Genomic DNA, 17,934 nt, shown 5'->3' with positions numbered 1-17,934 from the left:
CTATATTCTCAATGCTGTTCTCCCATTACGTGGGTGCTTAAGCACCAGTTGTTAGATTTATTTCAGTTAAGCTTTCGCTTTCACATAGTCATCATCAGGAATCTACATAAAAAAGTGCGTCTCAAAATTTGGATGTGAAATGTAAAACACAAATAATACGTATATAAGAAACAGAACGTGAGAAGTAAGGGAAAACACTATAAGAGATACAAATTAACAATGTCATGAAGGATGGTATGAGCTACGACCTATATACAAAATATGGATAGAGAAATGTCGAAAGACTTATAGTGGAGGAAACGCTAAAGGACAATCTTAAACGAGGTTAGACTATAGATAGACAGTCCATCACTACGTACACTAAGTTGGGCCAAGCCAGACCGTTATTGTCCTGGTGTGGCGTTGAGGTCATGTCGGGCTCGTCTGAGTCTCTGTGATTTTCGTAACCCAGGACTGGGTATGTCAGTGACACGTTCCCCCTGTTCAGAAATGTCGGACTTGATAGCTTGTGGCGGGTCAGTGACGTGTTCCCCATGTTCTAAAATAGCGTTGTGTGATTCCCAGTCCTCTAACCTCACCTTGAAGGCTTTTATAGGTCTTTTCGACGTGAACAGGGGTCTTTACCACCGCGCCCAGCTCAGGAGTTTGTTGTAGAGGCTGGTGATGATGCTTGTTATGTATCCAGACAGCCTTACTCTTGCCTTCTCTTCATCATGTTGCTGTCAAGCTATGTTTGGAGAGAGACAGAATTTTGTGGGAATGTGTATGTACGTTTACCATCTTCTCTTCTGTTGATGTGCTTGCGCCTATCTGCGTGTGTTTGTGTTTGCTTCCGTGTGTTTTAAAACTATCAGCTTTACCTTTCCATCCTCCTCTACCTGGAAGTACATACAGTTCGTATTTTTTTCTTTCTGGAAAATGTTGTATGAGGTTTCCAGTATATGCGATCTTTGAACTGGCTTTTACTCCTTCAAAATATTTTGAAATATTTAGTGAAATAGATTAATGACATAGTTGCTCTCTCTCTCTCTCTCTCTCTCTCTCTCTCTCTCTCTCTCTCTCTCTCTCTCTCTCTCTCTCTCTCTCTCTCTCTCTCTCTCTCTCTCTCTCTCTCCAAGGAGTTCTCATCTCCTTACGGGGACTGCATATCTTTTTCAGTAGTGTTAGGGTCACCTCGCTTGGACCTTGGGTCTGTGTGGTCTGTGAATCTTAAAAACTTTGTGTAACTTTTGACCCGTCTATTCCACCCCTTACCATCACCTCCCTCTTCGCCCACTCCTCCCCTCCTCCTCCTCGTTGTCTTCTCTCCCAGCCACGTCGCCGGCGCTCGACCCTTTATGATAATTAACCACACTAACGAGCCGGTTACCTGTATTAATTAGTTTTATGGGGTGTTACAAGCATCAGAATAATGGACCATCTCATAACATTAGTTTTGGACGTCACTCGTTACATTTCCTTACGTATCTCGAACCACGGAGTGTGGCCCGTGCGTTGTATAGTTCCTGGGGTCCTTTCTTCGTCCTGATCACGCGAAAGGGAGATTGCTTCAGTATTTTAAGTCTACAATTTTGCGTTAAGGAGGAAGAATTGGACGGATGGTTGCCTTCTTCAGTGCTGAAAATGTCGGATTACGAACTATAGAGAAGAGGAGAAATGGGTTGGTGTAGGGTGGGAGGCCCTTCAAATGAGACGATGGCCAGGAACGGAAGAAGAACGGCTTCATTCGCTAACATCCATTCTCCTGCTGTTATAGATAATACACCGAAATCAGAGTCCGCTCTGCACAACCAGGACCCACAGACCTTTCTCTGGTTTCCCCTGAACACTTCATAATCCCTGGTTCAGCCCATTAACAGAACACATCTACCCCTGTATACCACCTCTCTCCAGTTCGCTCTATCCCATGCACTCATCACACCCTGCAGCACGTTCAGGCCCCGTACGCTCAGAGCTTCTTTTATTCAATCCATCCAACACCTTGGTGTACCCCTTTACATCCTTCCACTTTATGGAATAATATATATATATATATATATATATATATATATATATATATATATATATATATATATATATATATATATATATATATTTCTTTTTCTTTTTTTATATACATATTCGCCTTATCCCGCGTTAGCGAGGTGGCGTTAAGAACTGAGGAATGAGCCTTAGAGGGTATATCCTCAATTAGCCCACCTCTCCGTTCCTTCTTTTGGAACATTATAAACGGGAAGGAAGGATTTCCAGCCCCCCGCTCCCTTCCCTTTTAGTCGCCTTCTACAACACTCCAAACACACTGTCTCAGGTTGTCAAAAGCATTTCAGTACACCCTCTTCATCTTTCTCACGCTTCTTACAATCTTACAACCACACATCTCTCTTTTATCTTATCATTTATTGGCTCAACCCATCTCTTACCGCGTATTCAGATATATGGTTTCTGATATATTCAGCGTCCCGTAAGTAGTGCAAATGACTGTAAGATGTATAAAAGAAAGCGGCAGGAGGTCAAGAGAAAGGTGCAAGAGGTGAAAAAGGGGGCAAATGAGAGTTTGGGTGAGAGGGTATCATTGAATTTAAGGGAGAATATAAAGATTTTTGGAAGGAGGTAAATAAAGTCCGTAATACAAGCGAACTAATGGGAACATCAGTGAAGGAGGAAAATGGGGAGATACTAACAAGTAGTGATGAAGTGAGTATTTTGAAGGTTTGTTTAATTTGTTTGATATTAGAGTGGCAGATATAGGGTGTTTTGGTCGAGGTGGTGTGCGAAATGAGGGGGTCAGGGAGAATGGTTTGGTAAACAGAGAAGAGACAGTGAAAGCTTTGGGGAAGATGAAAGCCGGCAAGGCGGTGGGTTTGGATGGTATTGCAATGGAATTTATTAAAAAAAGGGGGTGACTGTTTTTCATCGGTTGGTAAGGATATTCAGTGTATGTATGGATCATGGTGAGTGTTCAAATTACAGAGGTATAAGTTTGTTGAGTATTCCTGGGAAATTATATGGGAGGGTAATGATTGAGAGGGTAAAGCCATGGACAGAGCATCAGATTGGGGAAGAGCAGTTTGGTTTCAGAAGTGGTAGAGGATGTGTGGATCAGGTGTTTGCTTTGAAGAATGTATCTGAGAAATACTTAGAAAAACATAGATTTGTATGTAGCATTTATGGATCTGGAGAAGGCATATGAACACGGTTGATAGAGATGCTTTGTGGGTGGTTTTAAGAGTATATGGTGTGGGAGGTAAGTTACTAAAAGCAGTGAAAAGTTTTTAACAAGGATGTGAGGTATGTGTACAAGTAGGAAGAGTTTTGGAGAGAGGGGCAAGCATGCAGTGTGTTGTGGATGAGAGGGCTTGGGAAGTGAATCAGTTGTTGTTCGCTGATGATACAGTGCTGGTGGCTGATTCTTGTGAGAAACTGCAGAAGTTGGTGACTGAGTTTGGTAAAATGTGTGAAAGAAGAAAGCTGAGAGTGAATATGAGTAAGAGCAAGGTTATTAGGTTCAGTAGGGTTGAGGGACAAGTTGATTAAGGGGTTAAGTTTGAATGGAGAAAAACCAGAGTATGTGAAGTGTTTTAGATATCTTTGAGTGGATTTAACAGCAGATGGAATCATGAAAGCGGAAGTGAGTCACAGGATGGGGGAGGGGCGAAAGTTCTGGGAGCGTTGAACAATGTGTGGAAGGCGAGAACGTTATCTCGGAGAGCAAAATTGGGTATGTTTGAAGGAATAGTGGTTCTAACAATGTTATATGGTTGCGAGGCGTGGGATATAGATAGGGTTGTGCGGAGGAGGTTGGATGAGTTGGAAATGAAATGTGTGAGGTGAGGACAATATGTGGTGTGAGGTGGTTTGATCGAGTAAGCAATGAAAGGGTTAGAGGATTTGTGGTAATAAAGTGAGAGTGGTTGAGAGAGCATAAGAGGGTGTGTTGAAATGGTTTGGTCATTTGAGAGAATGAGTGAGGAAAGATTGACAAAGGGGATATATTTGTCATAGGTGGAGGGAATAAGGAGAAGCGGGAGACCAAACTGGAAGGATGGAGTGAAAAAGATTTTGAGGGATCGGGGCCTGAACATACAGGAGGGTGAAAGGCGTGCAAGGAACTCTATCTATCGGCCACGCCTCGCAACCATATAACATTGTTGCAACCACTATTCCTTCAAACATACCCATTTTTGCTTTCCGAGATAATGTTCTCGACTTCCACACATTCTTCAACGCTCTCAAAACTTTCGCCCCCTCCCCCAACCTATGATTCACTTCCGCTTCCATAGTTCCATCCGCTGCCAAATCTATCTAAAACACTTCACTTCCTCCATTTTTTCTCCATTCAAACTTACCTCCCAATTGACTTGTCCCTCAAACCTACTGTACCTAATAACCTTGCTCTTATTCACATTTACTCTCAGCTTTCTTCTTCACACACTTTACCAAACTCAGTCACCAGCTTCTGCAATTTCTCACACGAATCAGCCACCAGCGTTGTATCATCAGCGAACAACTGACTCACGTCCCAAACCCTCTCATCCGTAACAGACTGCATACTTGCCCCTCTTCAGAACTCTTGCATTCACCTCCCTAACAACCCCATCCATAAACAAATTGAACAACCATGGAGACATCACACACCCCTGCCGCAAACCAACATTCACTGAGAACCAGTCACTTTCCTCTCTTCCTACACGTACACATGCCGTACATCCTCGATAAAAACTTTTCACTGGTTCTAACAACTTACCTCCCACACCATATATTCTGAATACCTCCCACAGAGGATCTCTATCAACTCTTATCATACACCTTCTCCAGATCCATAAATGCTACATACATATCCATTTGCTTTTCTAAGTATTTACCACATACATTCTTCATAGCAAACACATGATTCACACATCCTCTACCACTTCTGAAACCACACTGTACAGAGCATCATGTATATATATATATATATCTGGCCCTCGTCTTGCATCCCTACACCACCGACGGGACTACAGTACCATCAGACATACCTATATTTGCTCTCACTGTGGGGACGGTGACATTTCTTTCCACTAGTCCATTAATACGCCCTGGACTTAAACCCTCTTTCGTCTGGTGTTTGTGAAAGTTTTTCAGTGAAAATATAAAGGAAAACTCCGTAGAACGATACAAACGAAATAGAACAACGCCAGGGAGTTATAATAGACAGAGAAATTGCTCCAAACTTTTCTTATATTGCTAAAAGTCCTAGCATACAGTATTATGTGATGAAAATATTTTAACGGAGGAAATGGCCTCAGAAGTTGGTTGGTGATCTGTTTGGTCTTAGGTATCAGGTGAATTCCTCGATGTTTTTGTGGCTCTCAGAATTTTGTTGTGTTCGTCAGGTGTGCACATGGCGGGAACCCTTGTCATATGACGTCTGGTTTTCCTCTGATTTCTCACGGATGTGCATTATTTCTACCACCCGCAGCTGGCGGAGGGGTTCCGGCTGGCTCTGGTGGTGGGAAAATTGTTGATTCCTGTACCTGTAACGCTGCTACACCACGCGACTGTGTGACACAACAACACCAGATGAATAGTGATGCTGTTTTACCCCGTAATACTGAGCATGCTTCTGTACTTCGTTACTTCCCACCAGCCGTCAAGTTAGTGCGTGGCTTAGTTTCGTAAGCCATCATCACATGTTGAGATGTGGATCGTATATATAATCAGGGAGAGACAGATAGTGGTGTGACGTCAATGGCAAGTGTTTATACTGGTAATTACGTATGGTGTGGGAGGCGGGCCAGGTGTGTGGTGTGTCCGCCACCGTACCCCTGCACCACCGTGAGAGGTGGCATAAAAATGTCTTGCTCTGATTCGAGCGTCAGCTGAATTGTCGTTATCTTTAGAGCATTCTCCTCCTGATAGTTGGTGGTGACGTAAGCTTTTTTCTTGGGCCGTGGCAAGATACTGTACTGTATACTTTTGAAGTTCTGACCTTCATTTTACTTTTATTATGATGAGTTGTATAGTTTTAAGATGATGCATACAGAAAAATATTTGTCCATAAACAACAAAATAATGAGATCTGGTGACGATCTCATTATTTTGTTGTTTATGGACAAATATCTGGTGACGAAACCGTCGTAATATAAACTAAGTTTTAATTATCTAGAAAAATAAGCCACTTAAAGTGTCATTCCTTATAATTCTTACCAGACATTGTGGTACTGGTGTGTTGCATGGTCACAACGTTGGGGACTGGATCTCTCAGTGGTGGTGATTGGGAGGTTCTTGACTGCTGTGATAACAGTGCGAGCGACTTTGTCATGTAGTCTGCTCATGACGCTGTGAAGCTTTGGACGTATAGGGTATGTGTGTGGAGGGTCTTATAAGATGTTGAGGGTAGATGTGTTGAGGGTCTTATACGATGTTGAGGGTAGGTGTGGAGGATTCTATATGATGTAAAGGGTAGGTGTGTGGAGGGTCTTATACGATGTGAAGGGTAGATGTGTGGAGGGTCTTATATGATGTAAAGGGTAGGTGTGTGGAGGGTCTTGTACAATGTGAAGGGTATCTGTGTGGAGGGTCTTATACAATTTGAAGGGTAGGTGTGTGGAGGGTCTTATACAGTGTGGAGGGTAGGTGTGTGGAGGATCGTATGCAATGTGGAGGGTAGGTGTGTGGAGGATCTTATGCAATGTGGAGGGTAGGTGTGTGGAGGATCTTATGCAATGTGGAGGGTAGGTGTGTGGAGGATCTTATGCAATGTTGAGGGTAGGTGTGTGGAGGATCTTATGCAATGTGGAGGGTAGGTGTGTGGAGGATCTTATGCAATGTGGAGGGTAGGTGTGTGGAGGGTCTTATACGACACTCGTGATGACGAGACCCAGGCTCGGGCCTCCGCTTGACCCAGGTATACCCATACCTAGCACCCGGGTGTAGCCTTACCTTGAGTCTAGTGTAGCCTTGCATAGAGCTTGGTCTGGCCTCGCTTTGACTTCGGTCTGGCCTCACCTTGATCCAGGTCTTACTCCGTCTTGGCTCGGATGTGGCTTCGGCCTGAGCTGGATTTGACATATCCTTGACCCGGGACTCGCCTCACCTTGACCTGGGTCTGATTTCACCTTGAGCTGGGTCTGACGTCAGCTTCGTTCGGGTATGTCGTCATCTGACGTGCAATACTGGGAATACCGGAGCACCAAGAAGCCTTTTAACTTATCAGACGTTTATCAGAGTAAACAATATCAACAACCAGGGCCATTTTTTCTAATGCAGTGCTTACAGCCATTAGAAACATCATTGGCTGTACACTAAATGAATTTAAAAAGGTCTGGAACAGGTGGTTTGTAGTGTAATATACACAGGCGGGGTTTGTGGGAGTCTGTACGTCTGTTGTTTTAGAGGATGGTAAGCTCCACCACCCCTGAGCATGGTGAGCGTCGGGTGTACCGTAGTGTAAGGCAGCCAGCGGTTCTGAGGGAAAACTTCATCCTCTTTAAGGATAACAATGGAGCTTACCAGCTGGCTCGAACGGTCTTTGGGAATGATGGCGATGGTATACAGCATTCCCTAACTTAATAATTCAGTCATAAGTTGTGGAATAGGCAGAGAGCTGTGGCACACGTGGGTAACATTGTGCGCCAGGTAAATCAGTCGCTAGACAAGGTAGGGTTATGACATGCTAACGTGCAGCGGATCTTCATTTTTATGTCCGTATTGATTCGACTGAGTACACGGGGCCCTCAGTACCTGTTTGAACTTGCCCATTTTCCATCTCTGTTTGTGCCTGTAAAGCCCGGCCCGTGGGGGTAGAAGTCCTCCAAAGGCGTCACCAAGTATTTATCCCGTCAGTAATAGCACGTCAGGTGCAGGCTGATGGCTATGTTGTCACTGACACTCATGTCGTAGGAAGAAGGAAAGCGAGCGTGAAGGTAGCTGCAAGTCTTGCTACAGAGGCGGGAGTGAGAACGGGTGTTCTTGAGTTTCAATAAGCAGAAGATAGCAACTTACAAGAGTAGGGGTACTTTGGTGATATATATATATATATATATATATATATATATATATATATATATATATATATATATATATATATATATATAGAGAGAGAGAGAGAGAGAGAGAGAGAGAGAGAGAGAGATTCACTAAGGTTATGGTGATGTATGCGTATTATGGTAACTGATGAGACATGTTTAGTGTTCTAGAGTAACGTTTTGCGTCCTGAGTGAGTGGTGTTTGGTGTCTGGAGTGTTAGGGTGAGTACTGTTTGTTGCGTGGAATGTTAGGATGAGTAACGTTTGGTGTTGCGATGAGTAACGTTATATGTCCGAAGTGTTGGATGAGTAACGTTTGGTGTCTGGAACGTTGCTGTAACATGACTGGTGCCTGGAGTGAGTACCTTGTTGGGTGAAGGTTTTTAAGTAGCATATAAATGATATGTATATATATATATATATATATATATATATATATATATATATATATATATATATATATATATATACAAACCTCCAACAGCCAGGATCGAACCCGGGACTCCTGTGTAACAGGCGGGAATGCTACCGCTAGGCTATGGTCCTGGCGGTAGGTAATATATATATATATATATATATATATATATATATATATATATATATATATATATATATATATATACAAACCTCCAACAGCCAGGATCGAACCCGGGACTCCTGTGTAACAGGCGGGAATGCTACCGCTAGGCTATGGTCCTGGCGGTAGGTAATATATATATATATATATATATATATATATTTTTTTTTTTTTTTATTATACTTTGTCGCTGTCTCCCGCGTTTGCGAGGTAGCGCAAGGAAACAGACGAAAGAAATGGCCTAACCCCCCCCCCCCCCATACACATGTATATACATACGTCCACCCACGCAAATATACATACCTACACAGCTTTCCATGGTTTACCCCAGACGCTTCACATGCCTTGATTCAATCCACTGACAGCACGTCAACCCCGGTATACCACATCGCTCCAATTCACTCTATTCCTTGCCCTCCTTTCACCCTCCTGCATGTTCAGGCCCCGATCACACAAAATCTTTTTCACTCCATCTTTCCACCTCCAATTTGGTCTCCATCTTCTCCTCGTTCCCTCCACCTCCGACACATATATCCTCTTGGTCAATCTTTCCTCACTCATTTTCTCCATGTGCCCAAACCACTTCAAAACACCCTCTTCTGCTCTCTCAACCACGCTCTTTTTATTTCCACACATCTCTCTTACCCTTACGTTACTCACTCGATCAAACCACCTCACACCACACATTGTCCTCAAACATCTCATTTCCAGCACATCCATCCTCCTGCGCACAACTCTATCCATAGCCCACGCCTCGCAACCATACAACATTGTTGGAACCACTATTCCTTCAAACATACCCATTTTTGCTTTCCGAGATAATGTTCTCGACTTCCACACATTCTTCAAGGCCCCCAGAATTTTCGCCCCCTCCCCCACCCTATGATCCACTTCCACTTCCATGGTTCCATCCGCTCCCAGATCCACTCCCAGATATCTAAAACACTTCACTTCCTCCAGTTTTTCTCCATTCAAACTCACCTCCCAATTGACTTGACCCTCAACCCTACTGTACCTAATAACCTTGCTCTTATTCACATTTACTCTTAACTTTCTTCTTCCACACACTTTACCAAACTCAGTCACCAGCTTCTGCAGTTTCTCACATGAATCAGCCACCAGAGCTGTATCATCAGCGAACAACAACTGACTCACTTCCCAAGCTCTCTCATCCCCAACAGACTTCGTACTTGCCCCTCTTTCCAAAACTCTTGCATTTACCTCCCTAACAACCCCATCCATAAACAAATTAAACAACCATGGAGACATCACACACCCCTGCCGCAAACCTACATTCACTGAGAACCAATCACTTTCCTCTCTTCCTACACGTACACATTCCTTACATCCTCGATAAAAACTTTTCACTGCTTCTAACAACTTTCCTCCCACACCATATATTCTTAATACCTTCCACAGAGCATCTCTATCAACTCTATCATATGCCTTCTCCAGATCCATAAATGCTACATACAAATCCATTTGCTTTTCTAAGTATTTCTCACATACATTCTTCAAAGCAAACACCTGATCCACACATCCTCTACCACTTCTGAAACCACACTGCTCTTCCCCAATCTGATGCTCTGTACATAGCTTCACCCTCTCAATCAATACCCTCCCATATAATTTACCAGGAATACTCAACAAACTTATACCTCTGTAATTTGAGCACTCACTCTTATCCCCTTTGCCTTTGTACAATGGCACTATGCACTATGTGTTTGATGATATATATATATATATATATATATATATATATATATATATATATATATATATATATATATATATATATTCCTGGTAAATTATATGGGAGGGTATTGATTGAGAGGGTGAAGGCATGTACAGAGCATCAGATTGGGGAAGAGCAGTGTGGTTTCAGAAGTGGTAGAGGATGTGTGGATCAGGTGTTTGCTTTGAAGAATGTATGTGAAAAATACTTAGAAAAGCAAATGGATTTGTATGTAGCATTTATGGATCTGGAGAAGGCATATGATAGAGTTGATAGAGATGCTCTGTGGAAGGTATTAAGAATATATGGTGTGGGAGGCAAGTTGTTAGAAGCAGTGAAAAGTTTTTATCGAGGATGTAAGGCATGTGTACGTGTAGGAAGAGAGGAAAGTGATTGGTTCTCAGTGAATGTAGGTTTGCGGCAGGGGTCTGTGATGTCTCCATGGTTGTTTAATTTGTTTATGGATGGGGTTGTTAGGGAGGTGAATGCAAGAGTTTTGGAAAGAGGGGCAAGTATGAAGTCTGTTGGGGATGAGAGAGCTTGGGAAGTGAGTCAGTTGTTGTTCGCTGATGATACAGCGCTGGTGGCTGATTCATGTGAGAAACTGCAGAAGGTGGTGACTGAGTTTGGTAAAGTGTGTGAAAGAAGAAAGTTAAGAGTAAATGTGAATAAGAGCAAGGTTATTAGGTACAGTAGGGTTGAGGGTCAAGTCAATTGGGAGGTAAGTTTGAATGGAGAAAAACTGGAGGAAGTAAAGTGTTTTAGATATCTGGGAGTGGATCTGGCAGCGGATGGAACCATGGAAGCGGAAGTGGATCATAGGGTGGGGGAGGGGGCGAAAATTCTGGAGCCTTGAAGAATGTGTGGAAGTCGAGAACATTATCTCGGAAAGCAAAAATGGGTATGTTTGAAGGAATAGTGGTTCCAACAATGTTGTATGGTTGCGAGGCGTGGGCTATGGATAGAGTTGTACGCAGGAGGATGGATGTGCTGGAAATGAGATGTTTGAGGACAATGTGTGGTGTGAGGTGGTTTGATCGAGTAAGTAACGTAAGGGTAAGAGAGATGTGTGGAAATAAAAAGAGCGTGGTTGAGAGAGCAGAAGAGGGTGTTTTGAAATGGTTTGGGCACATGGAGAGAATGAATGAGGAAAGGTTGACCAAGAGGATATATGTGTCGGAGTTGGAGGGAACGAGGAGAAGTGGGAGACCAAATTGGAGGTGAAAAGATGAAGTGAAAAAGATTTTGTGTGATCGGGGCCTGAACATGCAGGAGGGTGAAAGGAGGGCAAGGAATAGAGTGAATTGGATCTATGTGGTATACCGGGGTTGACGTGCTGTCAGTGGATTGAATCAGGGCATGTGAAGCGTCTGGGGTAAACCATGGAAAGCTGTGTAGGTATGTATATTTTGCGTGTGTGGACGTATGTATATACATGTGTGTGGGGGTTGGTTGGGCCATTTCTTTCGTCTGTTTCCTTGCGCTACCTCGCAAACGCGGGAGACAGCGACAAAGAAAAAAAAAAGAAATATATATATATATATATATATATATATATATATATATATATATATATATATATATATATATATATATATATATATATATATATATATATATATATATATATATATATATATATATATATATATTCGTGAAATACTCATGATATGTATATGTCACAGCGGCATATTTTGATTGTGTAATGAGAGATATATGTGTATGTGTCTCGGTGTAATCATGAGGATCACATATTTCTCATACGCTCGCTTAAGACAAGTGATGAGAATTTTCATCAGCTCCATAGACCTCTATCCTTGCTGGATGTTAGATACTCTTTTATTTGAAATGGTTCATTTTTCCTTCTGGGACTGGTGTAATGGCTTCATTACTCTTACGGTCTTGGCGTGAGCGAAGGGACCGTCATTAATGTCCAGGTAGGTTGGGGATGAGTGACACCCAGGCCAGCGGTATGACGGCCGCCCCCACACACCACCCTGTTACCCGACACCTGGTCGTCACGCCTGCTCCCTCACACCTCGTCCTTAGTAAACCATTGACTAAGTTATGGGTGTTTAAATGTGCTGCTAAGCTTTAGCTGAATCGTGGGTGTTTACGGGTTAAGCTTTAGATGAATTATGGGTGTTTGATTGTTATCAAACTTGGGCTGAATCATTCGGTGTCTGCGAGTGTTATAAAGCTTTAACTCAAGAGTACATACCAGGGATAAAGCTTTAACTGAATGACTTGCATCTATGAGGGTCGTTGTCGCCTCTCATTTTGGAATGATGTGGTGGTGGCGGGGGCGAGGAAGGCATGGGCACAGTCGTGGTGGCCTCATTAACGGGTAATTAAGCCTGATGGTGAGATCATTTCGGGTGAACAGGTAAATTATAGGTTGGCTAAGAGGGTGCTGGTCACTGTTAGGGTCGTCCTCCAGGTGAGGCGGCCGCCCGGGCCAAGACCCAGCCACACAGGCAAGAGGTTTACGTCGTGTGCGCTGAGCCAGTCTCTCTCTCTCTCTCTCTCTCTCTCTCTCTCTCTCTCTCTCTCTCTCTCTCTCTCTCTCTCTCTCTCTCTCTCTCTCTCTCTCTCTCTCTCTCTCTCTCTCTCGTTTTGTGATTACCTATTTGCTTCATATGGGGAGGGAGTTCTGCACTTGTGGCGCCCCATCTATTTTAACTTGATCTCCTATCATTAAACTACTTCAATTTTTGTACACTCAGCGTTTATTATTTATTCACTCTATAGAATTCTTTGCACCTCTTAATTTTTTTTATATTTCACTTAATTTCACAGTATGCCTTTTGGTTGTTCTATCCCTGCATCTCTCTAGGCACTGTTCACTGTTTATTCCATCCTACTGGTTTAAAAACTCAAGGTCACCCTTTATTCTTTCTTCCATTGTGGATATGTTTATGGTCCGTAACCTCTCAATGTAACTCCCGTCTTATGATTCTGTTGCCATAGTTGTTGCCATCCCCTTTGCATTCTCCTGGATTTCTTTCTGCTTCTTAAAGTGTGGTGACCAAGTTCAAGAAGCATATTCTGGTTTGACCCATAATGCGATGTGAACCTTTCGGTGCATATTTACAAATCCAAGTACTGGAATGCGATTCTGATAGTTACCGTCAGACTGTTTATCTCCTTTATAGATGTCTGAATGTGAGGTTCTGGTAACAGGTTACGTGCAGTGTCGACTACGAAGTCTCTGCGATGCACAGATGTCTGTAGCTTACTTCTTGTTAGACAAGATTCACGTTGGCGGCTTTCTTTCAGTGTGCCCCATCTTCGTTACCGTACACTTACTGTGGCCGAGTTTCTTCAACGGTGCATCGTATCACCCTTGAAGTTTGTTCAAGTCCCCTTGTAAGTTGATGCAATCCTCATTACTCCCCCCCCCCCCCCCCCCCTCGTGACCTTGGCATCATCAGCAAAGGAGCTGAAACAGAGTCCAGATCCAGATCTCTGCTTAAGTCACGCCTTGTAGCACACGATTGTTGACCCTAATTTTGTTCCCATCGAATTCGATGATTTTCAGACCATCGAAGGAATCTACCCCTTTTCATGTTTCTGTTTGATAATTCCAAATGCTTTTTTTGCAGTGCAGATATACACACTGCACCTATCCTTCTAATTTGTCTTGAAACGGAGCATCTCTCATGGGTGACTGAGATCCGCTTAAGCACTTTCTTCTTCACAAGGGCATCCGTTTGCTTAATTAATTGCGATATACAGGCCACACTTGTGAGAGAAACTGGTCTGTAGTTTAGCGCAACTTCCTAGTCTCCTTCCTTAAAGAAAGGTACGATACTTGCCTTCTTGCGCTCCCGTGTCACTTTGCTTAACCTCATAGGCACTTCGAGCATGTGGAATGGCTTCTCGAGCGTACGTGCGCACTTAATGCACTTATTGGATATACCTCAATAGGACCTTATACGGGTCAAGGTCCTTTACAGTGTGTGTTTGTCTTTTCTCGAAATTTGAAGTCTTTCCAACACTTCCCCATTTCATTGCGATAGTGTTGGTGTTGTAGGTTCAGTGTGAAAACTCTTTTGTACTTGTCATGGAGCTGTAGTGTCTTCCAGTGGTAGAACACTTTTGTACTTGTCATTTAACTCCGCGCATATCTTTACGTCAGCCTTTGTATCTCTTCCCTCTGAATCCCGTTGCCAGATGGGCTACTTTTGAACGCGTTTTCATTGGTGGTGAATTTATGGTAAAGTTTTCAATGATGTGCGTAGTCCACCGTAATTCTCTGTTCCTTCTTTTATTATCCCGCTGTACTCATTCCTTACTTTCTTATACCCTTCAAATTGTGGCTGGTGTTAGTACTGCCTCCTGCATCTCCCGTGCCCCAAGCGTAGTATATGAATGTGTGTATGTCTTGTGATTTTAGGAAAACCTTTAAAGTAGTCAGACAACGCAGTGAAGCAGATCAAGAGTATGTAGAGTTTATTTGATTTTTTGAAAGATGAAACAGTTAAAAGGTAATAAGAGATAAAAAGATAAAAAGTAAATATATAAAGGTAGATTGTGTGATTAAGAAGGTTGTACAGAAGCTGCAGGTATAGTTGCATGAACAGGGGTAGCATTGGGTAGAGGGCAGTAGCACAGGGAAATATGAGTGTTAGAAGCTGAACAACTGTTCCTTGAATGAGATTGACGAATGGAGAACAAAGTGCCGTAGTGATTGAGGAAGAAGACCCGAAGTGATGTGTATATTCGGTGAATGTGACGGCAGGAAAATAAGCAGTGACAGAGCACAGTTGACGAAAATTGAATAGGATAAGAGTAGAATAGTAGTTTTTATCTTTTTAAAGCAGATAAACTAGATACAGGAGAATGAGGGTTATGTTGTGTGTAGGTAAGTGTCTAAGAACAAGGTTAAGTTCTGGAAGACTTTTCAGTGAAGGTGTTAAGGGAAAGATGAAATGGAAGAAAGTGGGCGCGGAGAGTTAAAGCGCTAGGGAATGGTCGAAATTCAGGGTAGAATTGGTGCGAGCAAGCAGACAGGAAAGGCATAAAATTAAGGGTAAATTGGTTGTAGGCAAGCTCCCAATTTCCCAATTTCACCCTATAAGATGACCTGGACGTCAAACTGCCAAAATGATGATAAAGTGGAAGATAAACAAGAAAATGGACGGAGAGTCAGCCAAGGCAATGTGACTGAAGTAACCAGAGGCTGGGTAGCAGTGAGTGACTGGAAAATACGCCATGGCATCCTGGACTCAAAGACAGATTTTATTTTTTACCTTTAGTTTGATAAATTTTCAGATTGCGTGTCATGAGCTGGCACACACTTACCTGTAAGTTTGTAAAGTTCATGTAAGTCCATGTCATAGTTATAGTAAGTTCTACTTGTAAGCTCAGAGACCAGTGAGAGACACTGTAGGGAGTCACTTTGGTGTATGAAGATGATGAGGGAAAGGTTGCAAGAATGGGATTACATGTGACTAGCTATACAGCCATCTAAAGATTAGTTTTGTTACTTGGATATGACGAGATTTCATAAGAAAAGTACAATAGAGGGCCATTTACGTGTATATAAGTAGCCAGGAAAGGGTTATAAGTCTGTGGCAGTTATGTTTATAAAGGAAGCCGTGGTGGCGTAAAACTTTGCTGCATTTGTATGTGGGAGAGTAACCCAGGGGAAGGGTGGAACAGTGAATCGTCTGAGTGTAGGAAAGTAGCCAGGGAAAAAGCGTAAGAATAGGGGGATGATCGTAGATGTATGTAATTAAAGGTGCTGACGGTAGTGTTGGTGGAAGTAATGGTGGTCTGTCAGTCAGATGATCAACCACGGCCTGCCTCTTGTCAGCCGTGGGTGCCTGACCACCTGCCGCTGTGTGGCGGGCTAGCCAAAGGAAAGGCGTGGCGGAGAATGGAAAAGGGAGGAGCGTAATAAGGAGGAAGCTACGGGTGGACAGAGGCGGGACTTGAAGGGAAGAGATTGAAGAAAGTTGAGGATGAATGATATAGGGTGGAACAAGATGTAAGAAGCAAAGGAAATGAAGTTGCACTTGGGAAAGGCAAATGACAGAAAACCTTGTAGTCAGTGACGAGAATATCAGATGGAGGACTTAAGTAGTGTCCAGCTTATGGAAAAGAGACAGTAGAGCAGCTTCAAGGCTCGTCCCGACCCATCACTATAGGTGGAGACTAGATGATAAATGAGAAGGTTCCTCCCGACTCATCACTATGGATGGAGACTGGATAGTGAAGCCGAAGGATCCTCCCGACCAATCACTATAGATGGAAGCTAGATAGTAAAGCCCCTCCTTACCTACCATCATCACTGGAGACAGGGTAGTAAAGCTGAAGGCTTCCCTTTACTCGCCAGTATAATTGGAGATTCCCAGTACAGCAGAAACCACCGACCCACCATTATAGTTGTAGATGGGATAGTACAACAGAAGACTCCTCCCCACCTATCACTATAGATTAAGATAGGCTAGTACCTCAGAAGACTCTTCCCCACCCACCACTGTATGTGGAGGTAGGTTCCCACCCACTACTGTATGTGGAGGTAGGTTAGTGCAGAAGGCAAAATACTCCTCCCCACCCACCACTCTGTCGGTTGGAGGCTACGCAGCAATGGACAGCAGCACGTTTTAGCAAGGCTCACGAAGCCGATATCACTCGTGTTTACAGCCGCCGAATCACAAAATGGGATCTGAGCAGAGGCAGACGGCTGGGTCCCTCCGAGACTGCTTTATACAGAGGTTGCTGTGTCTTGTAACTGAAAGAAGATCTACAGAGTAGTATGTTATTAAGAAGTTGTGATGAGGAACTGAGAAAATATCAGGCAACACATCACAGTCACAAGCTGGTTGAAATTCCCCGCATGAACTACCACTTGTACCTAATGCTTCGATGAAGCTCACTTGTTACTGCCGTAGTTATCAAGAACCTTTAAGTATACCTAAATCTGAATGCACTCTCACTGGGATCTTACTTAAGAACTTTTTCGGCATATCGTAAGGTTATGCACACTTACCTACATCGCACTTAGGAGCCTCATTACTGTACCTTAAGCTTAGTTTACTCTTTACTTAAACTGTACATAAGAGGTTTTTCTTTATGCCCTAAGCGTGACGCACACATATTCGTGTCGTAATTTAGAGTCATAAGTTTAATGCATGCTTACTCTGGTCGTGCTCAGGAACCATTTCAGTATACTCAAACACTGAAACACTGAGTACCTGCATTTGATTTTTATTATATATTTTTTTCTTTTTTAAAATATGAGTCGAGGATTAGCAAGGATCAAAGGCACGGGTCTGCGCGGAACATTAAGACGCGAAATTTTCGCCAAGTTACGGCAAGTGTTTCATCCGAAGACCGAGTGAGCGCCTTGTGTGATGCCATAATTACAGCCTTCCATAATCGTCCTTCTGTCCTGCCTGAACAAAAGAAATGGCCGAGGAGCTCTTATGGGCTGGCGTGGCGAGGGCCATTTTATTCAACTACCCTGGCCTTATAGCGACGAGCCGACCATTAATGTTATCCTCATGACCACGACGGTACCACCCTTGAGCCCGACGGTACCACCCTTGAGCACGACGGTACCACCCTTGAGCACGACGGTACCACCCTTAAGCACGACGGTACCA

General features: G+C 43.2%; 1 protein-coding gene across 2 annotated transcripts in view; it reads left to right on the top strand.

Moving 5' to 3' along the window:
- The window catches only part of LOC139754668 (uncharacterized), a 575,370-nt gene that overhangs the window by 90,485 nt on the left and 466,951 nt on the right, over positions 1-17,934 (top strand). The gene's annotated exons all lie outside the window — the stretch shown is intronic.

Source organism: Panulirus ornatus, chromosome 1 (assembly GCF_036320965.1).
Source record: "Panulirus ornatus isolate Po-2019 chromosome 1, ASM3632096v1, whole genome shotgun sequence".
NCBI lineage: Eukaryota > Metazoa > Arthropoda > Malacostraca > Decapoda > Palinuridae > Panulirus > Panulirus ornatus.
This window is presented reverse-complemented; position numbering and strand designations above follow the sequence as displayed.